A 14,426-nucleotide genomic window follows, 5' to 3' on the forward strand; every position below is an offset into this window, starting at 1 on the left:
ACGTACTTCTATAGCCAACAGTATATACATTATAAAATTTGTTGGTTATTTGTTCCAGATTTTATACATAACGAGAACACCGTCCTCACGTGAAGGCGTTTTAAAAACAGTGAATTTTGAAGATTCCCTTTGTCGCCGTCATTTTGTACTAAAATTATAAAACAACAATTTTTCGTTTATACTTCAATATGTATTAAAGAAACCCTGTAAAAAGAAATCCCATTCTTTTTGCGATAGTCTCTAAATTAATTGTCAAAGTTAAGCCTCTTTTCGGCCTCTAAAGTGATGTTAACCCTTAATCGTCTGATCAGAATCGTTTAGAGTGTAGAGCACCTGCGGTATGCGCTGAGAAGATGAGTAGGCAGTAAAAAGCATCGTATTAAGATTGATTTAATGAAATCTCTTCGCATCGAATAAGAGAAGACTATTACGAAGTACGCTAACAAACTGATCGATTCGATGTCTCGACGTTGCGTCTAAGCGGCATCATTAAATCGTTACAGTACCAACCATCGACCGTATTTAATTAATATGTAATTCTTTTTACAAATATATAATACTTTAACAATATCATATTTCATAAGCATACCACGGGTGTTCGTGCAATAAAGCGTATATATATACCTACAAAATATTGAATACATACAATATGTATACAATTTTGTACTATTTATATACTTTTAATTTTTAAGATAGTTTCTTCTCGTTGTATTTTAAATTGTTTAGATTAACACTAAACCTAGCAACGTTTATTTTTAACTAATTCTACCGTGATGGGACAGATCTCTAGTCTTAAAGACATTTTTCTCAATTAAATGCAAAGATATTTTACGTGGAATTAAATTGAATAATGCATGAAACAATTACGTATAATTCATATATTGAGTATAAGAACTACATAACAATTTGAAAAGGGTTATTTGACCGGTAGTGGTAAGTTTAGTGTTAACCTTTGCACTCGAGGTCTTTTTTTCTGGTATCTACCAGCAACTCGAGATGCTTTCTAAGCATTCTAGTGTCACGAATGCTAAACTTAGATGGAGTTCGAAGATGATTGCCATTTTATGAAACTAAACCTAAAGAAACATTATTGCTGGTAGATTTGTTGCGTTATACCTAGTGGTGACTGAGAGTCTCCTCTCGAGTGCAAAGGGTTAAACAGGAGCTCATCCATGTAAACCGTTAGAATTAAATGAGATAAGACATGTGTAAGACCAGTATCTTTGATAACTGAACAAAAACATTTCGTTGCTATTTAATTAAAAGCTGCTGTCGGTAGCTAGACAGTTGCGAGTTAAACGCATTCGGCAGAGACGACGTTCTTCGCTGACAGAAGAAGAAGTAACGTTTCAATGATGATCGGTAAACGCAGAAAATTATACGGATGAAGGTTGCAATCGATGATACATCGGTGGCGGAAAGCGTGTCGTATTTACATATTACAATCGAACAATTGCTTGTTCACCGACTTCTTCAGAGCGGTTCTCTTATACGCAATCGAATGTAATTATCGTTTCGCATCCGTTATCTCTGTGAAATATTCGAGGACGAAGTGGAAATAAAAATAAAAACGGTCCGAGGGATTGCTTTGCTGTTGGAGCGCGATGAACGGATGCTATAATTGCAGCAAAGCGTGCAAATTGCTGGAAAAATAAGATGCAACCTTCCTCGATGCGAAAGTTTCAACTATCCAAGGATTGATGTTCTTTTTCATCCGATCTTCTTCTATTTTATCTTTTAGTGCCAACATGACCGTCATAGAGTCAATTAGAATCAAGCAACCATAGTTGCGTAAACGTTTGCTCGGGAAATCAGCGCGTGCTTGACAAGGAGATTATCTGAACGAGCCGAAGTCGCAAGAACCGTAAGTGGAGATCAAAAGTCGTCGGAGTATAATGTGCGAACCATGTTACTTCGTTAGGAAGTGATGTCAATGTGTATTTCTAATTAACGCTTAAAAGACGGCAGCGCTGCGGGTTCGATAATTACCCGATAATACGCTTGGTTTTTTAAGTGCGTAACTGTCACTTCAGTTATTGCACCGAGTCCGTATATCACAATACAATTATTTGTATTCTTCTTGACATTACTTTGCCTTACACAACTCCTTAATTTTGGCTTAGTTCGCGTTGTCGTAACTTTGTACGTTACATTTACCTTAGTCTTGTTTTTTGTACACTAGGTCCCCATTGGGCCCCATCTAGCTAGGGTACCCAAGTTCCTACAGCCCCCGAGGGTCCAATAATAAGCATTACCGAGATATTTTGTTATTTAACCCTTTGACTGCGAAGAATCGAGAAATGGGCTCAGAAAAATGTTTACATTCGTTAAATCAATTTTTTTTAAAATGTCAGCTTATAGGGGATGGAGAGATGAAACTTTGTTATATTCACAATTTATTCATAGGACGCTTACTTTCGAAAATAAAAATTAAAAAGTTACAAGTTCGTTGCAAAAATTGAATTTCGGAAAAAAGATCTTCTGAGTTTCCAATTTTTATCTGTGACACTAAACGTCCTACGAATTAACTATAAACATAAAAAAGTTTCGTTTTGACATTCTTCGTAAGCTGATATTTTTTTTAAATTCGATTGTTCAACTGTTGTTTCGTTTTTCTTGAAGACAACAGCAACAGGATCAGGCTACGACGAGATCTCAGGAATACGATCTTTTAAGTTTTTAATTTTTATCTGTGACATTAAACGTCCTATGAACAAACTATACACATAAAAAAGTCTCGTTTTGACATTCTTCGTAAGTTGATATTTTTTTTAAATTCGATTGTTCAACTGTTGTTTCATTTTTCTTGAAGACAACAACAACAGGATCAGACTACGACGAGATCTCAGGAATAAGATCTCTTAAGTTTTTAATTTTTATCTGTGACATTAAACGTCCTATGAATAAACTATAAACATAAAAAAGTTTCGTTTTGTTATTTTTTATAATGTGATATATTTTTTGAAGTCACACCCCTACCCCCCTTAGAAGTTCCAGCAAAAATCGTCTCGCGGTTAAAGGGTTAACGCGGTACGACTTGGAACTTCTAATAATTTCATCGACGATTCCACTGCTTCGTTTAACGCTCCATCGCATCGCGAATTGTCGCGGTTGTTCTCGATGAGAAAAGTTTTAATAACACGTAGGAAACTAATTCTCTTTGTCTTTATTATTAACTTTATTAACATCGACTAATTAAAATGTGTAAGATCAGAATATGTAGGCCAGGAATGCGCTATAGGGTGTGCGAACAATGACTCAGTGTGAACTATGAATTTACTATATTTTCAATAGGTCTCGACTCCACGAAAGTCAATAAAAGTTTGAACCCTGTCAGAAAATCCCAACCGTGAGGAAACCCTTGACGGTCCGACCTTTTTCTAATCAAAGTCCTCTGGCCGAACCTCCGTTGAGAGGGGGAGCGCACAGAAACTAAACACGTAATTCAGCCATTTAGCTATCTCTAATTTTCTAACAAATGTAAAAAATACGATACCGTCGATGCGTCCGATTGTTATAAACGTTGGCGAAAAAGTGAGTTCGCTCCCTTATCCTAGCCGGGGCTTTTCGTCCGGGGCCCTTTGTCTCATGCTTAAGCGACTTCTTGGCGTTTCCTTGGTTCTGCTTACCGTCTTGAATTGTTTATATCAAATCCATACTCCGTTAACTAACGAAGGACGAGCACAGCCAATAGACAAGAACCAGAAAATACGTTGTTAACAAACTGTACCCAGTCTACCGAACGGAGCAGCCAATCCATTAAGAGGATCGACTTTGTCGTCTGTTCCAACTTGAATTCCGCAGGAATAACGCATGGTCGTAGCGTTGTTGTTCGCATCGGAGGAAGACAAACGGCAGGAACACTGTCAGAGGAAGAGGGTCATGAATAAAGGCAAAAACATCGGTCGGTGGGTTCCCCTAGGGCGGATATAAGCCTCGAATCGCAAGTACGAGGATGCAACGAAGCATGCCGAGGCAAGGCTGCGGGAATCGGCCAGGTCTGGAAAGAGCAGCAGGCAGCAGGCGCTTTCAGAAGCGTTCTCCAAGGAGCTGGAGGAAGATAACGAGGGCCCGGCCAGGGCCGTATGATGCATCGATACACCGCGGGATAAGGATCGCGCGCGAAGAAGCACGCGAAGAAGCACGCGAGCAATCGGTGCCTTTGTACGTGGAAAAGAATCCTGCCACCGCGATAACGACCAAGTTGCCCGCCAGTCGAAAGTGGGTCGAACGTTTTTCATCTTCGCTTGCCAGCCGACTGGCTGGCCATTGTTGTTGGACGAGCAGTTGCGTACAGTTGTGGCAACCACTGCCGTTTGTCCTTAATTAGGGGATGGCTATCATGATTCTCCGATTATCTTCGAACTTCTCCAAACGATTTTACGATGGGTTCCCGCTGTTCACAGGAATTCACGTTCATCGGTCTCTAAAGGTCGATTCAGACTGTACGACACGGACCGGTACCGACACGACAAAACATTAAAACACACGTTTTAATGGAACTATTCACACTATTCCCGTTGACGGAACGTTCAGATCGGTGTCTGTTAAGTGCGAATAGTTCCATTACAACGCGTATTTTAATGTTTTGTCGTGTCTGTGACGGTACGCGTCGTATAGTCTGAATCGACCTTAACACGGATTTCGTCCATTTTTGCTTCAAATTTTCCACGAGTTTGTTTAGAAATTTGTATGCTGGTATAGTCGGTTTATGATTTCAGAACGGTAGTAGTTTCTGTTAGGAAGTGGGGTGTAATAAGTAAGTCCTCAGGTTGCAATTCTTGTACGCATTGGAATTTTGGCATTTCCCAAGATAACTGAACCGCTAATGAAAACGTACAGAGCCGATAGCTTAAAGCATCGGTGACAAAATTAGTGTAGCCCTATCACCTTTTATATAAACAGACCGAGCCGTTCGAAATATACACTGGAAGAAGCAGCATCTCCTTTCTCACGAGATTAAACGGTACGACTTGGAACTAACCCTTTGCACTCGAGAGGTGACTTTCAGTCACCACTAGGTTTCCTTTAGGTCGAATTTCTTTGGAATTCGAAGTGTCAATAAAATGATTGTCGTTGAGGCAAAGGTGACCTGATTTTCAAACCTCAAATTAGGGATCTCATTTTTTAAGTCAATCTAAGCTTAGCATTCGTGGCAATAGAATACTAAGAAAGCATCTCGAGTTGCCGGTAGATACCAGAAAAAATGCTTCGAGTGTAAAGGGTTCAAAGACCATGCCAGACTTAATCCTTTGCACTCGAGACTCTCAGTCACCACTAGGTTTCCTTTAGGTTGAATTTCTTTGGAATTCGAAGTGTCAATAAAATGATTGTCGTTGAGGCAAAGGTGACCTGATTTTCAAACCTCAAATTAGAGATCTCATTTTTTAAGTCAATCTAAGCTTAGCATTCGTGACAATAGAATGCTAATAAGAAACCATCTTCAGTTTATAAGAGAAACGGGCATGTCAGTAAATGTCAACGACAATCGTGTTATTGACATTTCAAGTTCCAAAGAAATCAAACCTAAAGAAAACCTAGTGGCGACTGAGAGTCACCTCTCGAGTCCAAAGGGTTAAAAGATATACGGAGCACAATGATCCGTCAAAGATTTTTCGGTGACTCCATGAGCATCCCCGAAAGTGCCGGTCCACGTCGCTTCGATGTGTTTCATCAACACGTGTAGGACTCGATTCCCCGTCTCTTCAATGGCTACCGTACTTGGCTCTGAAATCGATAAATTTTCGGCGTAATTCATAATTAATTTGCCTAACGTCACATATATACATTATTAAATTAAAAAATACATAAAATATCGTTGCTACGTCATTCTATAACAATAAAAAGTGAATATTCCAGGCTACGCTCGACCTCTGAATAAACCCTGATGTCGTGACGTAATGTCCAGACAGCTTTTATGGTGGCGCTATCATTGGATGAGAGGTCGAAGATAATCGATGACAGTCGTTAACGTTGCTTCGAGTAACTAGGAGACCAAGTTCCTTTGGGTGACTACCATAGTCACCTCTAACGGTTGTACAATGATGACACATGTAGCAGTATTTTTAAAAGACTGACCAATCCAGCGGTAACTTGGCTATAACAGGACCCATAATTAGGACCCGGCGCTTTAGACATATGTATGACTGCGAATACTTGCGAGTCTCTGATACGTCTGGGACACGACGACTGGCTATCAAAGCCTGTTGGCCGCTTTTCTGAATAAACAGGGTCCAGTTAGGAAAAGAACGACAACCGTGTCGCATATACTACATATGTATGCAGCGCATTAAAATCACCGCAAATGTTAACGGTTCACCTTTTACGCGCGTGCGTCGCGACTATTCTCCGTTAATTATACACCATTGGCGTCGTTCGAACATCATCGAAGGTCGAATCCAAAACGTTCGCTGTCAGGTTCATTTTTGCGAACGAGGTTAAAACTTTCTTTCTAAACAATTGAAAACTGCATAATCTAACGTTTAAGTATATACGTTGAAAGTATACACTTTTTATTGCAACCCTTTTCAGATTTCACGGACCCTAAAATTTAATTTCTTCGATAGTCTCAGCTTCGGAATTCATTTTTTTAACGTATGGATGGCGCGACGGTAAACGCGTTAAATTTATTCGTCAGCGTAAACACAGTGGTAAAATGTTAAAGGAAGAGTCAAGATATCGCTGGTTATTTCTGGCAAAAATGATGGCGATTCATAACGGTTCGCCGGTTCTGCTCTGAGCGCGATGACCGTGGCTCCGTGGTGGGCAGTCTCTTACAGCGGAATTACGGTAATCTTTGTTACTATTCCACACCTCGGTGCAAACGAATATACTCGGTAAACATTGAGCTAAATTACCGATTTTAAAGTCCTTGCAATTAATCCACAAAACGGTTGAATGTTGAGGTATCGTCCAAAAAATTGAGGATTTTTAAAACGAAATGCTAGATTAAACATAACTTCATTTCATACGTAATGTGTAAATACAAAATAAAATGTACAGTTTTCATGTTTAATTGAATATAAAATAACTACGGATTGTTTGGATGATATACATCCTAATAGACAAACTAAAAAACACGTGCGTACGAGAGGAGCTCGTTGAGAGGAACTGACTCGTATAGTTTCTTTGCTTTTTAATAAAACACAATTGATATAGACCCTGTGTATAATTTTAAACAAAAGTGCACACGATAACATCAAAAAGTAAGAGCTAATAATTTTTTTTTATTACATATTTAACGTCCCATCAACCTTTGGTTATTAGCGACAGTTTGTTATGAGGTTTTCTCCAATGTTAGATATTGGTCCATATATGTGCATCTTTAAGTAGCTGGATTATTTTAACTTTTCTTTTGTGCTCCACGCTTCCTTTAAACTAGTGGATAGTTCGTATTGTATGCGGAGTGGTTCCGTATTTATACAGGTAAATATTATGTGTTCTCTTGTTAGAATTTCATTGCACGTACGGCAAGTAGATCTAATGGTCTTCTTAAGTAGGTGTTTATGCGTGTATTTTGTATGTCCAATTTTGATGTGCGTAATTTTAACTTGTTCTAGTCTGTTGAGGTGTCCTGTGGGTGATTGTTCGAAAAAGTCATCTGTTTACAAGTTGAAAGAAATTTATGTGGTTTTTAAACATTTAGATGTGCAGTCATTTCCACTTACGGGGTTGAGAAAGAAATTCTAGAATCCCTTTCTAACATCGAATACGTTGCGATAGAGGACAATTTCAATGTTATCCTTTCCACGTTCGCAATCCGAGTTTAAAGTTACAAGTTACAAGTAAGGAAGTTTCGAATGAGGTTGTAACTGTGCTCCCACGGTCTGGAAACGGTCCAAACATGGACTCGACGGTAAAATTCTGAACACTTGTAAAGCACCGCGAAACCTTGGCCAAAGAATCTTCTAGCCGCAGGTGTGCAGTGTGCACGGGTCTTAAACTTGGCCGATCGTCGATCCTAGCATCGACGGTTTGCCAATTTCCTCCAAGGCCAGCTCGATTACTCTGGCACGCCAGCGGAATCGTTTCTGGGAAATCGTGTTTCCCTCGGTCGAACCGCTCGAATCATGGACACCGTTCCATGAACCTGCCAGAGGCGATAGTGGATCGTGGACTTGGCGTTTTATCCAATTTCTCTGGAATCCCCGCAGAAGTCACTTCCGCGACGTCGCCCTTTGTTCAGCGGGTCACTTAATAACTGGCCGCGGAAAGCAGAAACAAAGGATTGCTTTATCCTCAACTCGAATTCCATTGTTCTCTCTTGGCTTCTGAATATTACGAACTCGGTCCTCGATACTACGCAGATATTGCTTCGATTAGGCACTTGCAAGCGTGGAAAGCACAAAGATTAGGAGATTTCCACAAACGGTTGAAGCGTTGGAAGGAGTTTGCATTCTTAGGTTATTTCACTTCCACTTTAAACCTTTTCGACCTTACTGGGACATATATGTTCCGGTGAATATTTCTGATTGCCTTTGTCCAAATTGCAATTTAGACTTAAGGGAGGAAGCCACTGTAAAATCATTGAAACTACGCTATAATTTAAAGTTTGTACTGCGTGTAGATAATTGATTTACCATTACAATTAAAAAAGGAACTTAAACTACACTTCTTAACAATCATTAAAATTCTATTGAAACGTTCATTTAGTTCGCGCTCGTCGAAATTCTTGCTAATTTTTAGGGGAACGGTTACAAACTATCCGGGACACTTTCTATTGATACGTTCTAACAATCGTTAAAATAAATATATGGTTCGATCATATGCCTCGAAGGTGCCGGGATAGGCCGTCGTGAAGATGTGGGCGTTTCCCCTGGTCGGGACGATTAAAAATGAACCGAGTCTCTGAAAAAGAAAACAAAAATCCTGAGTACTTTTTTTTTATATGTGCTCATGTGGCAAACTTCACTCCTCAGACAAAACTGTCACGGTTCTTGAAGACAACGTTCTGAAACTTTAAGATTTGTCGTGAAATTTCATAGCAGGTCTTACAAATTTTTGTTGGAACCTGAATCTAAATATTTTGAAAGTATGTGAGGTTTGCCAGACGAGCACATGTTCATTCTTTTAGAAGAATTTTTTTGGGGGTTTCTTAATGGCAGCGCCTCTAACTACATACAAACACACACGCACACACATTTCTGTTCGTTAAGATAGTTGTTTCCCGTTGAAATTATGAGTTACTTGACCATCTAGTTTAGGAGCTATATGATTAATCAAAATACGAAACAAAGAATACATGTCAGATTGAGTAACCTCCTCCTTTTTCGAAGTCTGTTAAAAAATATGTAAAATTCTACGAGAATGGCAAATTTTAATTAATCATACCTCTTTAAGTAGATGGCCAATTAACTGAAGATTTGACAGGACTATTTCTTGGTAATAGAACACATGGAAGCATGATTCCTTCGTAATTTTTAAAATTATCTTTTATTTTAAAATATACAATTTTTAATAAAATGGCATCGTTCCAAAGTAAGACATATAAATTTAGTCTAAAATTGCGGTACTTGAAGTTGCATAAAAAAAACAAACAGTTGCATACAAATATCAATATAATAACAGAAATCGTACGTGCTTCATTAGGAAAACGTACGATGATGAGATAAAAAGAGATTCAAATCGATTGATTGAAAATTGGCGAGGCTAGAGTGACCACCGATTTTAAAAATGCTATTTCGATATCGGTTTCTAATTAACGGCGTATCATTTTCGTATAAATATAGAGTACTTCAACCAAAAATAATTCGAGTTTTTGTACAGATCAAAGTGGTGTAACCCCTTAATTTACACCGCCGCGGTTGTAAGTAACGTTGGATAGCTGCTCTCCAAGGCGTTCTCTCGCAAACCAGAACAATTCTGCTCGATAAATCTGGCTTTAAATATAATCTAGGCACCGGACGATCCAGATCGTGGCAGGTTTTTCAAATCTCGTTAGTTGTACGATTATGAATCCTTCTTGTCAGCTGGAAAGCTCGAATGTCCTCAGGGATTGGTTCTTCTCGTTGACACGGGACACGCTCGGCTTATGCAAGTGAAATCGTAATCTCGATCCTGAATACCTAGCGTGCACTCGTAAATCCCGCAATGCGCGTCATCTCGATCACGCTCCTACGCTATAGATTCATCGAACACGCCTGTGGAAATTTCGAGGACGTCGGGAGGAGAAGATCGTTACGATCGCTCGAACTCGATGATGTGTACATCATAATACATCAAGGAATATTTATTTATTCATTCGTTTATTTATTTATTGGTAAATAGGCAAGTCCATTGTTACACAAAAAATGAAAGGTTACACAGAGTTGTCACAATTCGTTGTTTAGTGTTACGTATTAACATATTAACACAGTAACACAATAACATTATAGCATAACATAAGTAACATAAAAGCAGCAGCTCCTGATTAATAATTGTTTGCGACAGGACGTTTCGCAATGTCGACTTAAGCGAGACAACGGTGCCGAGGAAAATATACTTCCCGAAATCGTAATTGTGCGTTAAAATTATGCGAAATATTGATTACTTCTCTGAAACACTTGTAGTGGTAGTGCTTGTGGAGGGAGAATTTCAACAATTTCTAAAAGAGTACTAATACTAAAAGAGAACTAATACAATATAAACAAAAAAAGTCGGGTCGAAAGGGTTGTTAGAATTTACGAGGTCAAGCTTCAATTTAACGACACTTCTGCCGAGACAAACCATCGATACCATTACGATTTTGTAAATTATAATTTACAGCAATAATTATTGCTTTTAAATAAATGAAATACATGCAAGAAACTACACGGATTGTCGAACTCTATTTAATTCGCGAAGAACCTGTTTCGCGATATTTTACGGTGATCCGACAAGGATTTTCATCTTTAAATTTTGTTCTTTTTCATTTTTAAGATAGGCTTACTTTTAAACCGTTCCTCGATAAATGATCGAGTACCGTTACGCGTGTAATTGATACAACGCGTCGTTGACTGTGTTCCTGCGAATAAAACTTTAATCCGTTTCGTTTGAAAATTGGACTTATGGGAAGTCCAGTATTGGACTGAAGGAGATGGACGTTGAGACGCCATACCAACGCCGGCGATGGAACGGCATTCGCAAGGTTAATTACGCGGAAAGCGACCGAGACGAGATTTATTAACTGCGCTTGATTATTCCGCGAAGTCGCCTTTCCAGCTGTTACGATGCTTCGCGAACGGATATTACGCGACGACGTTACGAATAATTGCCGCGATTATCCCCGAGGAGGAGCGGGGATAAACGAGTGAAGCGACTCAACGGAAAACGGTGAGATCTAGCCGGAAGAGCGTGTTTAAACCAGTAGCACGTTCGCCTGGAGCGAATGTCTCTGCGTTGCATTCGAATCGCTGCTTTTCTTTTTCTTTCTACGGGGCTTTTCGTGCTCGTTTATATGCGGTGTGCCATTGAAAAAGATCATCGCCGTATAAATGATATGAGACATAAATATTCGTCTCTTAACACGACGATCGCCTACCTATAAACGGCGGCAGTTACGCTACGGATCCAAACGTATTAATTCCGAAGGTAAAGTGTCGGAGAAAATAAATCTGATTAGGATAAATGAATGCGACGAGGTCGTAAAAGTAAAATTTTATTCTCGTAGAAACTTAGCGTATTAGTTTGGTGTCAAAGGTGTTTAACCTTGGAGGACTTACGAGTTCTGAGCTGGGGAGTTTACAGATACAACGATACTTAACCCTTTGCACTCGAGAGGTGACTCTCAGTCACCATTAGGTTTCACGCAGCAAATATATCAGCAATAATGTTTCTTTAGGTTTAGTTTCTTTAGAGCTTGAAGTGTCGATAAAATGATTGTCGGCGAGGTAAAGGTGACCTTATTCTCAAATCTAGATAGCTTAGAATTCATGGCAATAGAATGCTAAGAAACATCTCGAGTTGATGGTAGATACCATAAAAAAGGCCTCGAATGCAAAGGTTTAAAAATCGAATGAATAATTGGGGCATCGTACTAATTATTTTGTATACGCAATACTACGTCCATGCGATCAAAAGATGTCTGCGCTATTAACTTGATAATACCATTCATTCTCCGTCGCATTTATTATCAGCGGAGTGTGAACAATTTAATCGAGTAAAATACGATATACATGCATAGATAGTTCCAGTGGTTGAGAGCGGAATACTCGAACGAGCATTTAACTCGACCAACGAAAATACGATGGTAAAATAACGTAATTTAAATTGGAAAATTTTTAAGTAATATTTTGTAACTATTGGGTTGTCCAGAATGTTCGTGCCAATTTTTAAGAAATATTCAAAGACACATTTGAATTTCGATATATATTTATTGAATTATATATGTACCATTTTGGTCCACAATTTTTCCACCTTCTAAGGGATCTCCACATGTTATTAGTTTTCAACCATTCCGATATATTCAGACCTGTACCGCCTACTAAAAATTGGCATGGACTTTCCAGACAACCCAATATTTATAATCAATTTGCGCACGTACCTAGAAATTCATTTTTTAACGAATCTGACATTTTTATTCGTTTTTCGGAAATAAAATTTACACAACTCCGAGTTAAATCGACGGGTGCATTCTGTGCACTATTCACTAGAAACCACTATTACTGTATACTCGAAGATTTCAATATTGTAGAAGTCTACGAAAAATAAGGCACGGAAGTTCGAACCCACAATTCTCGGATCGACAGCCGACCGCTTTTATTATTCGACCAAACATAACACAAATGACACCGTTTAAATTTAGAACAGTCCTAGTGATTTTATTAAAATACGGTTATAAGTTTCGGATTCAGGAACTTATAAATTGTTTGAAAAGGAAGAAGGTTACGTAAACCAGGCGACACGTGTTGTGCAGTGCGACAATACTGTAATTACAAAAAGCAAATATATATACACATACTTCAGCTTCATACAATAGAGACTTATCACCTAATAACACTAATGATTATACCTGAACCAACACACTCGTCGGTATAATCAATTATTATCTTAATCTTTATTATAATCTTAAATAACGTTATCGCGTGTACGTTGTCAAACTTACACGGTTTATATTTGTTTACTGAAATCGTTATTTATTTATAAAAATGTCAATATTGAAATCTTCTAGTATACAGTGATTTCTAGTGATTGGATCAGTGATCCTGATCAGTCCACTGAATGCACCCAATGTTTCGATTAATGTGTTTACGAGAGTATCGTTTGCAAGGAAAATGATTGCAAAAATTGTAGAATCGGGTGCATTCGAGTATCGATTCATCCGAATCGGTGAAGCTCGGCCGCTGATCGGTGAATAACGTTGCAGCGCTTCCGGTTGTTAGCGGGATCACGATGCGCAGGATGCAGACGCGCGTCGCGTGCAATATGACAGTTATAATGCGGAGAGCAAGTCAATGGAAATGTTTTTTGCCAGTCTAACGGAATTCGTGCGCTGACCAGAGAAGCGAGCGTTCAGTGCCCGCTAATTTTGTGGACGATTTACCGTCTTCCTCTTTCTCATCTAAATGTCTTACGCTCTCGATCTGCGAGATTTCCTTGAACGTAAAAATCACAACGCATACGAATCCTATACTTTTTTTTAATCGGTGAAGTTATACAACTTTTAATAGGATGATGGTCAGGTTAACATTCATTCTTGAAAATTACTATCTATTTAAGGTTAAATAAAAAATAAAACACTTTCGTATAACACACACTGTTTATTATAATGATTTATTCACTGTTAACCTATACACGCGGTGCATCCGCTGACCAGTATGATCAACCTTTTCAGTGCTCTACGCGAGTATACTCGTCAAATTATTTTGTTCTTGTCGTGCTCAAGACGAGTTAAATCGCACGAGGTTATTGTTCATGAGTTAATAAGTTAACGAGTTAGTGAGTTAACTCGTCTTGAGCTCTTTCCAATTTAAAAAGCTCAGGCGATTTAACTCGTTAGTAGAAGGTGGAATCTACATTCTGCATATAATTTTCAATATTGAGTTTCTATTATTTAATATCTGTGGTAGTAGATTTCCCGATACCACATATTCTTGGTAATTTCGTTGCACTTTCGCTCCTTTCAAGATCTTTAATTATTTTATATTTCTCTTCAATAGTTAAAACCACACATTTTCGCTTACTTGCCATTATGATGCTGTTCTCTGCTTCAAACTGAATTCATATGATTATATTTAACCGGCCGAACAAAAGTATTTATTACGTCTAAATACATACATTGTATGTAAACATCGCTACGAAACGATGTGCAGATAACAGAACTCTACTGTAGTACGAACAATATTGTTTGATTTGTGATTTATGGAAATTTCTAATTTTAGGAATTTCCAGATTGTTAATTCTCGCTCCGTAGTAAATTAAACACTTGGTAATTGTTTCTCCGTAACGATTTCTTGTTTTGTTTAATTCAC

The 14,426-nt window shown here is 38.5% G+C and overlaps 1 protein-coding gene and 1 long non-coding RNA gene across 2 annotated transcripts in view; both read left to right on the forward strand.

Annotated features, from left to right (window-relative positions):
• Positions 1-14,426, forward strand: part of LOC128879099 (cuticlin-4) — a 142,402-nt gene that overhangs the window by 45,798 nt on the left and 82,178 nt on the right. The gene's annotated exons all lie outside the window — the stretch shown is intronic.
• LOC128879432 (uncharacterized) lies at positions 11,514-13,560 on the forward strand. Its single transcript, XR_008457642.1, has 3 exons — positions 11,514-11,547; positions 12,140-12,205; positions 13,322-13,560. It is a non-coding gene; the product is annotated as an uncharacterized LOC128879432 (long non-coding RNA).

The sequence above is a fragment of the Hylaeus volcanicus genome, chromosome 1, assembly GCF_026283585.1.
Source record: "Hylaeus volcanicus isolate JK05 chromosome 1, UHH_iyHylVolc1.0_haploid, whole genome shotgun sequence".
Lineage (NCBI taxonomy): Eukaryota > Metazoa > Arthropoda > Insecta > Hymenoptera > Colletidae > Hylaeus > Hylaeus volcanicus.